At 35.5% G+C, this 18,301-nt stretch overlaps 2 non-coding genes across 2 annotated transcripts; both read left to right on the forward strand.

Moving 5' to 3' along the window:
- The first annotated feature begins 14,700 nt into the window (after positions 1 to 14,700).
- On the forward strand, positions 14,701 to 14,895 carry LOC141654580 (U2 spliceosomal RNA). The gene has a single exon (XR_012548136.1). It is a non-coding gene; the product is annotated as a U2 spliceosomal RNA (small nuclear RNA).
- Positions 14,896 to 16,072: 1,177 nt separating this feature from the next.
- LOC141654602 (U2 spliceosomal RNA) lies at positions 16,073 to 16,271 on the forward strand. Its single transcript, XR_012548158.1, has one exon. It is a non-coding gene; the product is annotated as a U2 spliceosomal RNA (small nuclear RNA).
- Positions 16,272 to 18,301: the final 2,030 nt, after the last annotated feature.

The following is an 18,301-nucleotide window of genomic DNA, read 5'->3' on the forward strand; positions in this document are numbered from 1 at the left end:
CTTTTGGTCACCATGTACCCCAGGAATTTTCCTGAGGATACCCCGAAATGGCATTTGGATGGGTTGAGTTTCATATTGAAATCTTCTAGGATTTTAAAGGTCGTTTCCAAGTCCCCGACATGATCTTGACTTTCTTTGATTTAACTACCATGTCATCAATATAGACTTCCATGGTGTCTCCTATTTGGTCTTTAAACATTGTATTGACCAGGCGTTGGTATGTTGCCCCTGCATTTTTCAGGCCAAAGGGCATTCTTTGTGTGAAGATATGCCCCTTTCCGTGATAAATGCAAAGATGTTCCCTGATCGAGATGGGTGCATCTTGATTTGGTTGAATCCACTTGAGGCATCCATGAATGTCGAGGAGTTCGTGTCTGCCGTAGCATCCACCATTGCGTCTATGTGTGGGAGTGGAAATGGGTCTTTTGGACAGGCTTTATTGAGGTCTGTGTAATCGACACAAACTCTCCACTTGCCATTCTTCTTTTGAACCACCACTACGTTGGCTAGCCAGCTAGGGTACATGACTTCTCTTATCATCCCCATGTCCAATAGTTTGTCTACTTCTTCATTAATGATAGCATGTCTTTCAGCGGCAAACTTTCTTCTTTTCTCTGGACGAGGCTTATAAGACTCATCAACATTTAGTTTATGTGTAATAATATTGGCATCTATTCCGGTCATATCAAAATGTGACCAGGCAAAACATGAAGATTTACCTCTAAGAAAATTTACTAATTCTGGCCTCGATATGATCGGGGACATCGATCCTACCCAAGACGTGTCAGGGTACTCGGGTCTAAAATTACTTGATCGATTTCCATTTTGGTTTTCGCCACATGAGTTGTCCGTGGTACTTGTAATTGCTAGGCGAGGACTTACCTGTCTTGGAAGGCTTCAGTGACTCAAGTATAACATTCTGGGCAGATTTTTGTTCACCTTTAATGGTTGCTACTCCCCATTCTGTTGGTATTTTGATGCATTGGTGATAGGTGGAGGGTATGGCTCTTACGTTGTGGATCCATGGTCTTCCCAATATGGCATTATAGGATGACAGGGATTCGGGACTTTAAATCTTTCATATGAAGATACTCCTTCCACATATGTGGGCAGGTGTATTTCTCCCAGTGTGTTTCTTGTTTCTCCACTGAATCCTACTAGGACATTAGACTTCTTTATGATTTGGCTTTCATCAATCTTCATTGCTTTAAGGACATCAAGCATGATCAGGTTTTCTTGAATCGCCTCCATCTACCAGGATTCTCATGACACGTGCGGTCCCTATTTGCATGGTGATTACCAGTCTGTCATGGTGGAGGTCTGGAATGCCCCGCATATCGTTGTCGTCAAAAGTAATTTGAGGTAAATTGATAGATTTAAAAGGAGATTTCATTTTTGACTCCATGGCAATTTTCTTAGCAAAATTGAACTGGTCAAGGCCACAAATTTTCGATCCTCCATTGATGAATTTGACTTCATAAATGGGTGGTGCAGGGGGTAGGTCACGTTGTTGCCTTTCTGTGTTTCTTCTTGTTCCGTCATCTTCCCTGTTCTTTGTTTGCATCAAGTCTTTCATGTATCCTTTCTTTAGCAGGTAAGCCACTTGTCTCCGTAATCCCAGGCATTCTTCTGTTGTGTGACCTATGTCCATGTGAAATTCACACCACCTGGTGGTGTCCTTTCTTGAGTTGGGGTTGTCTGACTTCTTTGGCCACTTGACAATGTCTCCCATATGGTCAAGCCTCTTGATTAATCCTGCAATGTCAACAAAGAAGTTATATTCCTGGACAGGAGGATAAGTATAGGAGTTACCTCGTTGTTCATGTGTATAGTTGACTTCGATCTGTCGGGTCTTGTGTAGGGAGATGGCACGGCGCTTCCTTTGTTGTTAAAGCTTTTCTGTTGGTTTTGTCATATCCCGAGTTGTTGTCGATATTATCTGCCTTGTAGCCTTTGTCTTCCTCCAGCCTGATATAGCCTATGGCTAATGCTTGGACATCTTCAAAGGTATGACAGGGCTTCATGGTCATTTCATCGTAGAAGTCACTGTCCAGGGGTAGCCCTTGCCTGAAAGCTTCAACGGCTGTTCCAACATCACATCTGGGGATTGAGACTTTTTCTTTGTTGAATCTTGTCATGTATGATCTGATGGATTCTCCAGGCTTCTGTTTAACCCTGTACAGGTCACTGGATCTCTTTTCTAGTTCCCTGCTGCTGGCAAACTGATGATTGAAAGAATTGACCAGGTCAGCAAAGGACTTGATGCTTCCATTTGGCGAGGTTTATGTACCATTGCAAGGCAGTCCATTCGAGTTGTTCCAAATCCCTTACACATGCATACTTGACGTAGTTCATCGGGAATTGATCTTCGCCAAAGCATCCTTTGCTTGTAATAGGCAACATGGTTTTGTGGATCAGTGGTTCCATCATAGATTCTCATTGAGGGAATCACAAATTTCTTTAAGCGAGTCTATCTTTGCTATTTCATCCACGAAGGGTGAATCAAGATAGCTTTCGGATTTGCTTCTTCAATTGGGGTAGGAACTCCTGGGATCTTTTCAAATCTCTCGTGAAGTTTTTGGATTTCCTGGAGCATAGCCATCATAATGGCCGTGTTAGTCTGATCTTGGAGTTCTTGATTTTGGAGTTCTCCTGAGTCCATTTCTTCTCCTGCTTTGGATTTTGATGGAGTTGGAGTACCAATATTGGAGAAGTCAATGTTCCTTATGATGGAGGAGAATGGTGTGCCAGACTGGACTTTCAATTTTGATCCTGAAGCTTTTTCTCCCAATTTGTATCTTTAGGTGGATTTCGATTCTTTCAATTTTGCCACTTGACTTGACTGGATCATTTTTTGTTTCATTTGTTCCATCTCCAACAACTGTTGTTTGGCGTGACTAATTGTTGCTAAATGCTATCTCCTGCCATTTTTTCTTAGTTTTTTGTGGTATTTGATGGTGGGCTTTTGATTATTTTTGAGTTAGATGCCCCACGGTGGGCGCCAATTGTTTTGGCAGGATTTTTATTGATCTAGAGCGTCCTGCCAGGGATTTATATGTAGGGTGATCTAACTCGAATAAGTTGCCTGATTGGTATAATTAAATGTAAAACAAACTAATAAATAATGACACACGGATTTATACGTGGAAAAACCCTGGGAATAAGGGAAAAAACCACGGGCACCAAGCCAGGAGTGATTGTTACTATGATTCTGGATAGCCTGACAGAGTATTGTTATATCGGGCGTGATGTGCGAATATATTGCTTAAGAATACAAAGAATATGAGTAAAAGTGATGGTCTTTCAGATGATCCTTCTTGTCTTCTCTTCCTTTCTATTTATAGGTGGTTGCTTCCAATTGTCTTTGTGCCGTTTAGGTTTTCCTGGTAAATACGGAGTGTGCCCTATTTACCCGGAGATGGTTGCTTCTTTCTTAGCCGTTGCTTTGACTGCTCCCTATATCTTTGCTTTCTGGAATTGGTCTTCCTTTTTTATAGGGAACATATATAAAACTGCCTGTTTGTTGCCTGCAGTAGCCTGGTGCTTTTCCTTTTCATTTGCTTTGGTTATCTTTCCTTTGTCTTCTATCAACTCCTGCTTGGTGCCTATCCGTGTTGAAGTAATGCCTGATTTTAGATATCTTTTGCCTGGAAGTTGTCCTTGGCTGTTACCTGGGTTATACCTGATCAGGCAGGATAATTTAGGGCCCAACAGATTGATAGAGAGGATTGACCCTTCTTTTAGCACTCTCTTAATACCCTTCCTCTAAAATTAGAGGAAGTAGAACTATGGCGCTTGTACCAAGACCACCAACCATCCACTAATTAATTTCCGTGTGGAGGGGAATTGTTTTTTTTTTTTTTTTGAAGTTAAAAAAAGTTAAAGTGCAATTTATGGTAAAGAGGATGAGTATGAGGATCCTTTCCATATATGAACAAAGTCCATTCTTGATCTGGGGTTTTATTTTCTAATTGGTTAACCTCTTTTTTCAGGTCAGGTTCCAGGTTAGGGCTGAAAATTAGCCACAAACTCTGCTAAGGCCTGTGACTTGATTGATGCCCTGGGTTCAAAGGTGATATCATAGGTGCTAAGCTGGATTGACCATTAGGCCACCCTGCCTGACGGTTCAGGCTTTCGCAGGACAAATTTTATGAGTAGGTTAGTCTTAACTAATATAGGGTGAGACTAAAAATAAGGGCGCAACTTGGTTTACGATATAATTAAAGCTAAAACATATTTTTCAAGTAAATCATACCTCATTTCAGCATCTAGTAGACTTTTACTTACATCGTAGACATGATGTTGCTGACCTTCCTGTACTTTAACTAGGCACTGACAGTATTGTCAATGAGAGAGGGATAAACCGGCAGGGGGTTTTCCTTTGCCTGGCTTAGCCAGTAAAAATGGAGACGATGATAAATGTAGCTTCTAATCCTTGGATAATGTTGCCTCGTATTCATGAGTTTTTTTTTGAATTCCTTGTAGATGTTTATATTTCTTTCAGGGGCGGAGTTGCGCTTTTTCTGTCGCACAGACTTCACAGATGTGTCAAGATTGAGCTATAGGTGATGAGATTAGCATATACTCCAATTTTATCAAAATGAGATCAAGCAAAGCCATATATATATATATATATATATATATATATATATATATATATATATATATATATATATATATATATATATATATATATATATATATATATATATATATATATAGTATTAGGATCATATGAGTCCACCTCTTACATGTGAGTCCATAAGTCTCATTTAGAGCCAATGGATGGGGAAGATGGAGGGTTGAGATTGAAAGCAAAAAAGGGAGGATTAATGCCTAATTAAACACTTCCACTCTCTACTTTACTAATCCTCACTAATCAAATATTAATCCACTATATAACATTTATTTTTCCACCAACTTCTCTCTCATTCACACAATTCATTTCTCTACACTCTCTCTAAAACCCAAATTAATTCAAAACCCAAATAATACTCTCATCCTAACAAAAAAAAATACCAAATTAATTCATCACCCACACTACCTTGCACCACCACCACCGGCCACCACCTCCCGATGCACCACCTACCCCACGCACCACTTACGCCCACCCACCACCACCCGCGTCTCACCTCCACTGTCGTCCGACCCGACGCCACCCATAACACCACCCCGGTACCCTATAACCGCCACCCACACCACCACTACTTCCTCCTGCCGCCACCGACACACCACACCATTCCCCTGCCACTACACCCACCAACCATTGCCTTCCTCTACCCTTTCTTCTTCTCCTTTTTCGATTCCAGATCTGCCATTTTTTTTTTTTTTTTTTTTTTTTTAGTAGTGAGCTGGGTGTTGTGTTTGATTTGGTCAAACATTGTTTGTTTTTGTTTTTTTGGTGTTCATGGTTTTCCTCTTTCTCGTTTTAATTTTTTTTTTTCTCTTCTTTTTCCTCATCTCTCGGCTGTCAGATGTACCTTTTTACCTTTTTTTTTTTTTTAAATTAGTAGGCTGGGTGTTGTGTACTTGTGTTTGGTTTGGTCACATTGTTTTTTTTTGTTTTTTTTTTGTGTTCATGGTTTTCTTCTCTCTTTTTCTCGTTTTTTTTTTGTCGGTAATGTTGGTGTTGTTGGATGTCGGTGGTGGTACGGGTGTTGTGGGTGAACTCCTTTTTTCAGATCTCGTTTCATTTTTTTTTGTATTTTTTTTGTTTTTCAGTTTTGGTGGTGTTATTATAAATTATATTTTGATTTTAATATTAAATCTACTAAATATGAAATATTTTCTTTATATTTTTTTTCTTAGTTCTTATTTTTATTTTGTGATATATTTTTATTTTAGTTTTAGATCTACTAAATAGATCTAAGATTATTTGTTGATTTTAATCTTAGATATATTTAAAATATAGTCTTATTTTTAAGGTATTACACTTTTTTCATTAAAAGTACACTTGTTTTTATTAAAATTACACTTTTTTCTGTTAAAATTACACTTTTTTCTGTTAAAATTACACTTTTCTCCATTAAAATTACACTTTTTTTATTAAAATTATACTTTTTTCTGCTAGAATAACACTTTTTTCGGCTAAAATTACACTTTTTCTGCTAAAATTACACTTTTTGTTGTTGTTAGAATTACACTTTTTTCTGTTAAAATTACACTTTTCTCCCCTAAAATTACACTTTTTTCTGTTAAAATTATACTTTTTTCTGCTAGAATAACACTTTTTTCGGCATAAATTACATTTTTTCTGCTAAAATTACACTTTTTGTTGTTGTTAGAATTACACTTTTTGCTGTTAAAATTACACTTTTCTCTGCTAAAATTAAACTTTTTCTGTTAAAATTATACTTTTTTCTACTAGAATAACACTTTTTTCGGCTAAAATTACACTTTTTCTGCTAGAATTACACTTACTTCTATTGGACTAATGTTACACTCTCAATGGACTTGATCATATTCTCATATTCTCATTGGACTAATGTTACACTCTTAATGGACTAAAATTACATTCTCAGTGGACTGAAATTATACTTTTCTAGACTAAAATTACACTTTTCTGGACTAAAATTACATTCTCCTTGACTAAAAATAACAATCTCATTGGACTGAAATTACACTTACCTGGACTAAAATAACACTTTTTGTCATTAAAATAATACTCGTAAAATGCTAAATTACAATAACTTGTGATAAAATTACAAAAATTCAAAATATTATTCGTTAAAATCACTCGGGAAAGATTGAAGTTAAACTTGTAAAACGCAAAATTCTCGTAAATATTCCTTAAAATTACACTTTTTGCCGTTAGAATTACACTCGTAAAATCCTAAAATGTCGAAAACTTGTCTCGAAAAAAAAAAATGAAAAAACCGAACCAGGAAAAATGTTAACAAAATTTTCACAAACTTGGAAGTATAAGACAAAAGGTGGTGTTAATTGTGTATGATAATGAATTAGTGAATGTATTACTAAAACTAGAGAGAGAAGTAAATTAGTTAGTGTTAAGTGTGTTTCTTGCTTTCAATCTCAACCTTCCACCATGCATGATCCAAGGGTTGTGGGAGGGACTTATGGACTCAAAAGATATAAGGGACTCATTTGAACTTGACACTATATATATATATATATATATAGAGAGAGAGAGAGAGAGAGAGAGAGATTTAGGATCCTATAAGAACCTCCTTCCCATGAGAACCATGAGAACCCCATGTTCAGAATTTAATACCAAATGTTCAGAACCCAAAACTCTCTTATAACCACCGTAGCCGTACCACACTACACCATTATTACCACCATCCACGCCTACACCAGTCACCACCATTCCCGATTACCACCATCACCCCCCTTCGCCGCAATAGCATGCCACCCCACACAAACGCTGCTACTGTGACTCAAAAATCACCATTCTCCCTGCACTTCAACCACCATTTTCCCATTGGTCATTACAATGATTCCACCAACCCTCAATTTAAGTAATTAATTACCTCAACTAATTAAAAAAATACAAATGAAGGAGATCACATTCAGTAAATTCTCAGTTTCTGATTTTGTCATCGTAGGTCCCTACCTTTCACTTGTTCCTCGTAATCAACCTTAAACGTCATCGCCTCTCGTCTATTTACTGCAAACTCTAACACGAATCCCCAATTTTTTCAATTTGTGTGATTTTGATTTTGAATTTGATTGATTTTGTCAAATCTTGTGATGTCCGCGAATTCAGCAGTTTCTCCTTTCCTAACTTCCCCTACCGCCATCCCGACCACCGCAACAACCGCCGTATCTCAAAAAATGATTGCTTCTGAGATAGAAAATGAACAGCCGATGAGTTGTACTTATGTTGATGGTGCCAACGTGGTGTTGACCTGAGGATAGTGCTAGTGGTAGTCCGAGTAACCGAGGGTGATGGGTGTCGGGAGGGTGGTGACTGGTATGTGATGTGCGTAGAATGGCATCAACCATCAGGTCTATTAATGGAGTATAAGAGAGGTTAGAGTTTGGTGAAATGGGTGGGTTACAAAAATGGAAGTGGTGGAGTTATAACAAAATCGTGAATTCGAAAGTGAGATATAGGACAATTGAATGACTGGATTGATTTATATACCATAAATGATAAGGCTGTCATTACTTATTACCATAGTCTCTGAAATGGGTGAACCTTTGGTACAAAAGTTCTGAACTTGAGGTATAAAGGTTCTGAACCTTTGGTACAACAGTTCAAACCGAGGTTCTCACAGTTCTCATGTAAAAGGGGTTCTCATGGGATCTCAACCCTATATATATATATATATATATATATATATATATATATATATATATATATATATATATATATATATATATATATATATATATATATATCCTTCTTTTTAGCAACTTACTAATTCAGGCCTGACAGAATCAAGGGAGTGAGATTAGGACATGCATGTCAGGGTACTCATACCTGATCTATTTCCACGCAGGATGATGCTACACATATGCCCCTAACTGGGTACTGTAATTGCTAGGTGAGGAACTTACCTGACTCGGAAGGCTTTAAGGTTTCAAAATTACAGCCCAGGGCTGATTTTTGTTCAGGTCAGAATCCGCCCTGTCAGTTTTGGATGTCCCTGACTGGTTTTTTTAATTGGAACTCCAGTACTGCTTTAATCCGTTAAGGACTATCTGTTATGTCTCCTTTAGTCACTATGTAACTCATAAACTTACCACATGTCACATAAAGTTGCACTTGGCGGGACCGAAATATCTTACAAGGATATCATAAGTAGCTTATAAATGATACACATAAATTATAAATCACAACCATGTGAACTAGCAGGCGATGATAGATTATGTCTCTAAACGTTCATGTTGTGTAATGTGTGTAACATGTTAATATTAAAAATTCTATCGATCGAAGGTTATAATCTCATGCTAGACATGCTTAATATATAATAACAAAAAGTTAATGAGTAATCATGTAAGGATTCATAACAGTAGTATGATAATAGATCTAAGCATATCAGAACAGGCTAGTCATGACAGGTTAATTCATCCTTCAAAAAGTCAATCAGGTTAGGCTTGGTCGATTTATTTTTCCTTGATCAGCCAAGTCAGGTTAGGCTTGACTGACCCTGGCATATTAGGACTGTCCAAAAACTATCATATGTAATATGGTCCCTACTAAAAAATATTTAATTCATATCTACCTTGGAATATGTACTTATGATGACATATTTATTTAAAAGTTATGTAAAGGATACCACTTAGTTGTGCAAGAATATTACTTAATACCTTTCATGATTTTTTTTGTGTTATTGCGTTTCATACTGTCAATCAATATTCCCTGTCTGGTCTGTCCTGATTGGATCTTTAAAGGCGGTCAAGCTTAATTAAGCGAGATACTTTGTTTTTGAGAACTTTTTCTTCATTGACGTTGATCACTTTATTCTTTCCCCAGTCTATTTCCACTAAGGGTGCACCACATTGCGTGATATAGATCTTCTTGTGTCTAATCTCAGGCTTGGTACAGCCGTTCAGGGTTGAACTGAATGGCCAGGCTTGTAATGACGTTGAGGCCTGCCCTGATACTGTCCAGAACTGACTTTGAAACCTGTCACGATCAGGACTGAATTGCCTTGCCAGGCTTGAATTTACGAAGTTCAAGGTTGCATTTCCTAAAAACATCAAATTATTAGAATTAAGAAAAATCACCATAGAATAAAAGCCAAAAGTACCAAAATTTAAAGATATATTGTTAACATTTTGCAAAACTTGTATTAGATCTAGGAAAAACTTATCTTTGAATTTTTTTGTGACAAATATGTCCTTGAAATCCGCATTCTCTTAGTCAACGCTGAAAGTTGTTATACTTATGATCGTTGGAAGGAATTTTGACTTGATTTGGTAATTCTTCTTTTGGATCTAGCATTTCTTCATTGGAAATGGGAGTCATGGAAACTCTTGTATCAATTTTTTCCAAGGCTCTCAAACTTGTGAGAAGAGAAAATCTTCTAAACTTTCTTGTAGGATTAATAAACTAGTTGCCCCTCGGTGGGCGCCAATTATTTTGTCCATATTTTGCGCAAGGCTGGAAATATGACCAGGGTAGAATAGTATGGGGGTTAACTATTGGAGTTAGTGGCCTCCACAATAGTGCGTTAACATAATAAATTTCATTAATGGAATATCATCAGATATTTAATTATTTGATCCTCGTCAGTTGATTAACGTAAATCGATAACGGTTGGCTGACTAGAGTTTGACGTTATTGTCGTGAGACGGCGGTGATCAACTGGCCCCTTTCGGTCATACCTATAGGAACGAACCCCAATAGACAACTAATTAATTGTATGAGATACAGTTTATTTAGTCCCTTGATTTGTAGACTAAAAGGTTAGTCAATTATTTTAAGAGAGAATTCGAGTTGCGAACTCGAGGAACGGCAGTTATTATTTAATTATGTGATAATTGAATAATAAATTTTGGGAGACGGGTTTTAGTTAATTAATTGTTAATTCACTAAAATTGTACTAATTGATTAATGTGATTAATATTAGTACGTAAATAATATGTGTAGCGGTACACGTATATATTTACGGAGTGATTTGGACGAATTAATTATGGAAGTATTTAAACATGAAACGATGTTTAAAATAAAATTACATGTATTTGTGCGACAAATATAAGAATCAACATGGACCCGTAAATGGGCAAATGGACCGTGTAATATTGAGTAGTGGATGATTAGGAACATAATTATTTCACCTTACTTTGTATACTACCATAAGTTATCTTATATAAAATTTTGCATGTGATGTAAGATAAAAATATAAGATAAATTCAACACTCTACCTCACCAACCCCACCCACCGGTTTTTCCCCCCTTATACACTCAAGATGTTTGTTTTATTTTACACACAACATCATTTTTACATCTTTGCATGTGTATATCTTCCTCTCTCTAAAAATAATATTCATCACTACTAAGATTGTTAGTATACATACATTAATATTTACTAAGAGAGTTAGTAAAAATTAAAATATTATCAAGGGTATTATATTAACAAGTTTCTAGTTAATTACTTGTTATTATTTTTGGGTAAGTTCTTGGGTGCAACAAGAAGGAGATCTTCTCTTTGAAGATTTGTAAGGAGGATCATCCATTTGGTATAAGCTCAAGAACATAATATAGGAAATCAATCTATGATTCCTACCCAACAAACACGGGGAAGCAATATAAATCAATTTCAAGGACCTAGCAAAGTTAAATTTCCCATTTCATAGATTTGATTTTTTCTGCTCAAGTTTTTGTGTTGAATGATTGAGAATATGAGAATGATGGGGAAAATTTTCTGGGTAAAAGATGGATAAGCTTGAGTAAGGATGAATAAGATGCAAGCGGTGGAACTATGGAAGTCAATGAACATAAGAAAAAAGGGGAAATAATCCCAAGTGGCATTGACCGTAAATAATGATACAGTCAAAGGGTAGAAGCAGTCTCAAACAAGCCCTACCCCCCAATCCTCTTTTTATATAGATATAGATATAGATATATGATCTACCCTTTATGTAATTAGGTATTATGGGGAATTGAGGACTCAATCATATGCAAATGCCGCAGAATTTTCACAACAGGATGTCCGAAATAGTATTGCTATAATTTTTCGTGTATTGGGTTCAAATTTATGTAGAGTTGCGATTTTGGAAAATAAAGTTGAGTGAGTTTAGTTTCCTTCAATATTCATGCAAAGTGAGCGGAATGGCTAAGGCTAGCTTCAAGGATGCTACTGCAAGTACTTATACAAATGACCCTTCAAGTAGTAACCCGAGATAGAGCGGTTTTTGGCGAGGGAAGTGGAGTGGTAGTTCATCATCTAAGACTCTTCTTCACATGAAACTAGTTTTAAACCCGTGCAAAAAATGCACGGGCCGTAAGAATAGGTGACAGCTGTTATTATTGATACATGATCATATAAATGAGTGTTATTAAATGTGCAATGCCGTAACATTATAAGTCCATAATTCAAGATTTGACGTAATATAATTTCATAATTTCAGTAGCGATCTTCATTCTGATGACATAATACGGTTTTTCATCATTAACGTAACTAACCTACATATAACATACGTATAATTAAAGAAAAAACAGTTTTCATCTACGACGATGGTTTTCATCATTAATGTAATTAAAATAATCGATTCAATCTATCAGTCACTGCTTCGAACCACTATCACGAGGATATCACCCTGGTTGGGGCTCGGGGACAATCCACGTAAGTTGTATATGTGAGTAGTATTTTTTTCAAATTGTGTTTTTCTAAAGCATGAGAGTCTAATATCTCCCTGACTCACTACCACCGTCACCTCCATCATCTCACCAACTCCCCTCAAATATTAAATAAAAATGAAAATCCTTCCACTCTCAATTTCATCTTATACCCTCATTCTCACTTGGAGGCCTATCTCTAATCCCTTCAAGTTCCGATTGAAAAATCTCTCGCATCAAATCTGTCATCAAAATTTACTTCACACCTCATATAACAACATTTGCAGTCAATTATCGAAATTATATGTATGATACAAAAAGATCGATCTTTATGTATTTTCGACTATTTATTTCTTTAAAATTTATTTCTTTTTCTTCCATGCAATATTTTTTTTTACAGTATTTCACTGTTTTTCCTTTTTTTTCACTATTCTTCAATTATTATGAATAATTATGATGTCTTTCAAACCTTTTTAAAAAAGTTATTTAAATATTGTTGTCTTTAATTATTTCTGTTTTTTAAGTATTTTTCCATATGTTCATCCCATGCAAATTTAAAGGATTTGACTTTTAACATTAAAGTTAATTAAAGTGAATAATCGGAAGAACTTCATGTAAGTATGATACGAAACTTATATTTCCTCCTTTTTATATTTCTTTGCATTTATTTTAAAGTTTATATTTTTTTCGATTTGGAACGGGAACTTTTTCAAATCTACTTGTATTATACTGGTTATGTTATATTTAGTTCTTTTTATATTTGCTTTCATTTATTTTAAAGTTTATATATTTTCGATTTAAAAAAAAAAAAAACACTCTCTTACGAAATAATCTATTTTCTACGATTTTTTTATCTACCTTTACTATATTGTTTATGTACGACAATTTTAAAAAATGACATATCAATATATTTTGTTGTTAAAATGTTAAGAATTAATATATTCTATATTTGTGATGTTGGAATATAATAGTCATACTGATTTTTTTTATTTACACAATGAATTGAACTACTAATTCCGGATGATTAATCAATATGCATTGTTCACATTTTATTTGTTCAGGTTAGAAGTAGGAGGACGATTATTTGAAAATTTTATTAATTTTTCGTAATTGTAATTTATTAATGTGTATTTGTATAATGTATAATTTTGTGTAAATGTAATCTTAATTAAATAAGATTAAGATGGTAAAGAAGAGTGTAATTAATTATGTAGAGATCACGGCGGTCCCCACGTCAGAAAAAAAAAAAATTGTAACAGTCAATATGAATCCTTTAAAGAACTCATCTTTTATACTATGTAGATACATGCATGATTGATTACAAGTAAGCTGATAATGAGTATATTCTCTCATACAAGTTTTGGTACTACACTACTACGTCTATCACCCGACTTATGGCTACTTGTATGCATAAGACAAAAATGAAATAACTAGGGAATGATAAGATGTTTGTCCTATCTATACAAATCGGGTTATTATTTTGACCCGTCTTAAATTTAAGACATTTACTTCCGTCTAAAATGTGAATTTAATTCCTAGGCCTAATATATATAGTACGTATCATATATGCAGCAATAAGGGAAGGAGCAACGGTTCATTACTACTCAGTAGCATTCAGCAACAGTCTAAACCATTTTTAGAACATTTAAATAACCAGTTTGTTGACTTTCAAAAAAAAAAAAATAACCAGTTTGTTGACTGTGAGTCGGTGACAATCAGAGGTATGAGTGTGCACATATCTATTGATTCCTGACTACAACACAAATTGTAAAATCCGACAACACCATAAATTGCTTATTAAGTTAAAGAGTGTGAGTGTTTTGTTGCATTAAAACTAGTAACAATGTAAACATGTTGACAACGAAGTATTACTCATTTCATAGTTTTATACTCTTTTAATTTTTAGGATATCCAAGCTCTAATTATTGTCTCAAGAGTTAAAAGAATTTGTCCGCTAAGTCTCTAACAATGTTGCGTAAACGTGGGATCAAGTTAAATCATTCCCTTACACCAATTATCCAATATAACTTGTTATATAAGTCTGAGATACACAACCTTAGCCCTATTTGTTGAAACTATTGACTTCTTTCTAAAATATTTGTTTATGATAGTAAAACATACTCGTACGACTCAAGAAATTTCCATAAATACTATTTCTCTATCGTTGACAGATTAGAGGAACCCGTTTTTCTCCCGCAATCTACCTTGTGATTTTAATGCGGGGACTTGTGTAAAAAGGAAAATAACGGATCTATAAAACAAATGGTGAATATCCCCTTTTGTTTGTCCCTTGACTACATGAGAAATCCCCTTGTGTAAAAGAAGCAAGAGTCCTACAAGGCTGTATGGCTGTATCGTCAAATAAAAGCAAAACAATCCCACACCGCTCAGTGAGAAAAAGAAAAGAGCATAATACAATATAAAAGCGGAAAGTGGCCTTTGAACAACTCATACCTTTCTCGGCCTTTTGGCTAAGATCAAGTGTAGTATCTGTTCTTATCAGTTTAATATCTGATATGTGGATCATTGGTTCACACGATATTAAATTTATTTTTTAAGAGGGGAGGTCTATCAAGGTAGCTTGCTGCCTGGGCCTTCACGCGTCGCCCATGCGTTGCACTACTGCACGGGCAATAGCAGTTTAATTTTTCAGATGTTCTTATCTCACAGCAGGAGTCTGGTTTGGGATGAATAAAAGCCGTAAGCTCTAAGCTTTGGAGTCGAGTTTGGATGATCGTGAAACTGTAAAGCTCTAAAAGATAGACACATAAAAATAATTCATGATTATTACTCCTAATTTTTACCTTTATGGGAGCCAACTCCTTAAAAGGCAAGGCAGGAAGAACCAATGCTATTAATACCTGAAATCGTATGAACCAACCTGAACTGAATCATGTACCCAAACCGATCCGACTCAAATTGACCCGAGCCTCATCCAACTTGAATGATACGTTTGTCAGATCTGATCGAAGCTCACATGCAGAAGCTAAGTTTCTTCCAAGAGCCCATCAATAGGTATATACGAATGACCAAGACGATTTAGAATGCAGTCTATGAAGTCTATTAAGATTCTTAGAATTTGAAACTTGGAAACCAACCATGTCAACGCAATTATGAATCTCATTCTTCCAATGAAGTGCCACTGTCTTCTGCCAAAATCGTTGAGTTCATCTTTCGAGCAACTTTCCTTGCCTTTAGTGAATTCAGAACAATATGTTGAGCCTGCGGAGATGTAATCTCTGGCTCTATTTTGGAGCCTTATGTGTAAAGTTGTATTAGGTTGGCGAAAGACATGCGTGTTATGAAGGTGAAGAAATCAACGAACTTCATGCCTGCAAGATAAATGGGTATAAGAAACCAAGCCGATTTTATGTAGTAATGTTGATTGCGACAAATTATCATGGGCAGAGACTAGATAACAAAGATCCTAAGCAATTCCTCCAATACCTGTGTTAGCAGAAAGATTATGATGGTGAAATATACTATATCTACTCGGGGAAATTTTCACATGTATAATTTCTCTATCGTTGACATATTAGAGAAAAACCATTTTCCCCCATCATTTACCTCTATGATTTTTATGTGAAAACTTGTGTAAGGGAATATAAGGCATCTCTACACAAAATGTAAAGATCCATGTAAACACCCCTTCTTGGTAATCCCTTGAATACATGACGTGAAAGATCAGTTTATGCTAGGAAGCAAGACCCTTGCAAAGCTGTATAGTCAAATAAGAGCAAAACAAACTATCCCACATCGCTAAGTACGGAAAAGTAAAGAGCATAACACAATATAAAAACGGAGACGGCCTATAAACAACTCACACCTTTCTCGGCCTTTTAGCTAAGATCATGTGTAGTATCTGTTCTTATCAGTTTAATATCTGATAGGTGTTCTATATGTTCACCTTAAATATTAAACTTATTTTTTTAAAAGGGAAGGTCCATTAAGGTAGCTTGCTATCTGGGCCTTCATGTGTCGCCCATGCATTGCACTACTGCTTGGATCTGGCGCACCTCTCCAATCCTAGTTTAATAATTTCAAGCTTTTGCTATAATTTGCATTATTTAAGCAATTATATATTCTTCTCTTACGCATAGAAATTTCCTAATTTATTTGTATTTTAGTAAATTTCCTAAGTTTTTGTAATGTTATTTTAATTCGCTGAGCCATCAAGTTGAGATGATAATCGTGAACCGAGTTTCGGAAATTTGATGATCGTGAAATCATATTTGGATGATCATGAAATCATATTTGGATGATCATGAAATCATAAACTCGAGTTTAGATAATCCTGAAGCTCCCAAACACTCATCAATAGAATTATGATGGACAAAGTGATTTGGAGTACTTTTATCAATTATGATCAAGTATGGCGATAACTTATGATAAAATCGTCTCATCTATTCATCGCAAACATTTTTAACCATGCTCACAAACACTCGCTCCTAACTAACGCTCAGAAGCCATAATCACATGCCCAAAATTGTTTAAATCTAAAACCTATAACTTGGTTCTGTGAAAATCTAAACAAGGAAGAAAGGAATGAATATATTTTCTTATCATTCATCGATGAACATAAGGTTACATATATACAATAAGAAGTTAGCCTTAATCTTTGACCTTCCTTAAACTACTCCTACAAGGCTACAAACAAGGCAACTAAAATATACACTTAACTAAAATAATACATAAAGATAATATTGTATGTGATTGCACAATAATATCTTCGATATTCTTTTAAATAAGGATAAATGTTTTCATAGAAAATAATATCACGTGACACAAATACTCGTTTTTCCTTTAAATCACACTTTCCACCCCGTTTTGCTACGTGGATAACCAATGAAAATACACCGCTTTCCCCGCTCCCCAAACTTGTCTCGTGTTCTATCTTTATTATGCGCATAACATAAACATCCTAGAATTTCAATATTATCAAAATTGGGTTTCTTGCGATATAAAATTTCATAGGTAGTGTTTCCGTCTAGCAAAGGTGTGGGTGTTAGATTTATTAAGTAGGCTGCCGTTCAAAATTATAACGTTAACCCTCCTTGAAAACGAAATGCCCTAGCTTTCTCAAGGATGTGACGATGTTTTCTCTCCACTCTCTCATTCTGTTGTGACGTACTCACATTGCTAGTTTGAAACAGAATACCATTTTCCTCATAATAATGTTCCATACACCCAACTAATAATTCCCTCCCATTGTCGCTTTGGATTATTTTAACACAGGTCTCAAATTGGGTTTTTACCATTTGACAAAACATTTTCATTAAATCACCTGCCTCACTTTTGTCTTTCATAAGGTATACCCAAACTCTCCGACTATGATCATCAACAATGGTAAAAAAATAACGTGCCCTTGTCAAACTAGCTACTCGGTACTGCCCTCAAATATCACAATGAATAAGACCAAATAAAACATCACCTTTTATTATTTGGTTTGAAAGGTGTACGTGATTGTTTCGCCCTACAACAAGAATCACAAACCATATCGGAAGTCCAATTCAAATTGCATCCAACTAAATTAGAAAAACAAGAAAAAAATACTCTTGGAAGGATGCCGAGGTCTCTTATACCATAATTGACCCTCCTTGGTGACCGTCAACCGTCTTGCCAACTCGGGTTGTTTTGGCTTGAAATAATACACCCTTTGTCGATGCTCACCTCGTACAATCTTCATTCTTGTAGTCATGTTCTGCCTTTTACAATAATGAGAATAAAATGCTGCTACGCAATTGTTTTCGCTTATCAATTGTTTGACTGAAATAAGATCACAAGTAAGTGTAGGAACAAGTAAAACGGCTTTCAATATGAAATTTTCGCTCAATCGAACTTCGCTATGAACTTCTGCTTTCACTCGCCTACCATCTGGTAGACTAACAATTGATGGATCTTCTACCCAACTATTTTTTAATAATTCTCGTCTTTCCGTCATATGATGAGAGGCTCCACTGTCTATCAACCATTCAATATCTATAGTTAATTTTATACCTTGCAATTTGTCATTACCGTCAGGACTACTATTCAACAAAATTCGCAGCCTTT

The sequence above is a fragment of the Silene latifolia genome, chromosome 4, assembly GCF_048544455.1.
Source record: "Silene latifolia isolate original U9 population chromosome 4, ASM4854445v1, whole genome shotgun sequence".
Lineage (NCBI taxonomy): Eukaryota > Viridiplantae > Streptophyta > Magnoliopsida > Caryophyllales > Caryophyllaceae > Silene > Silene latifolia.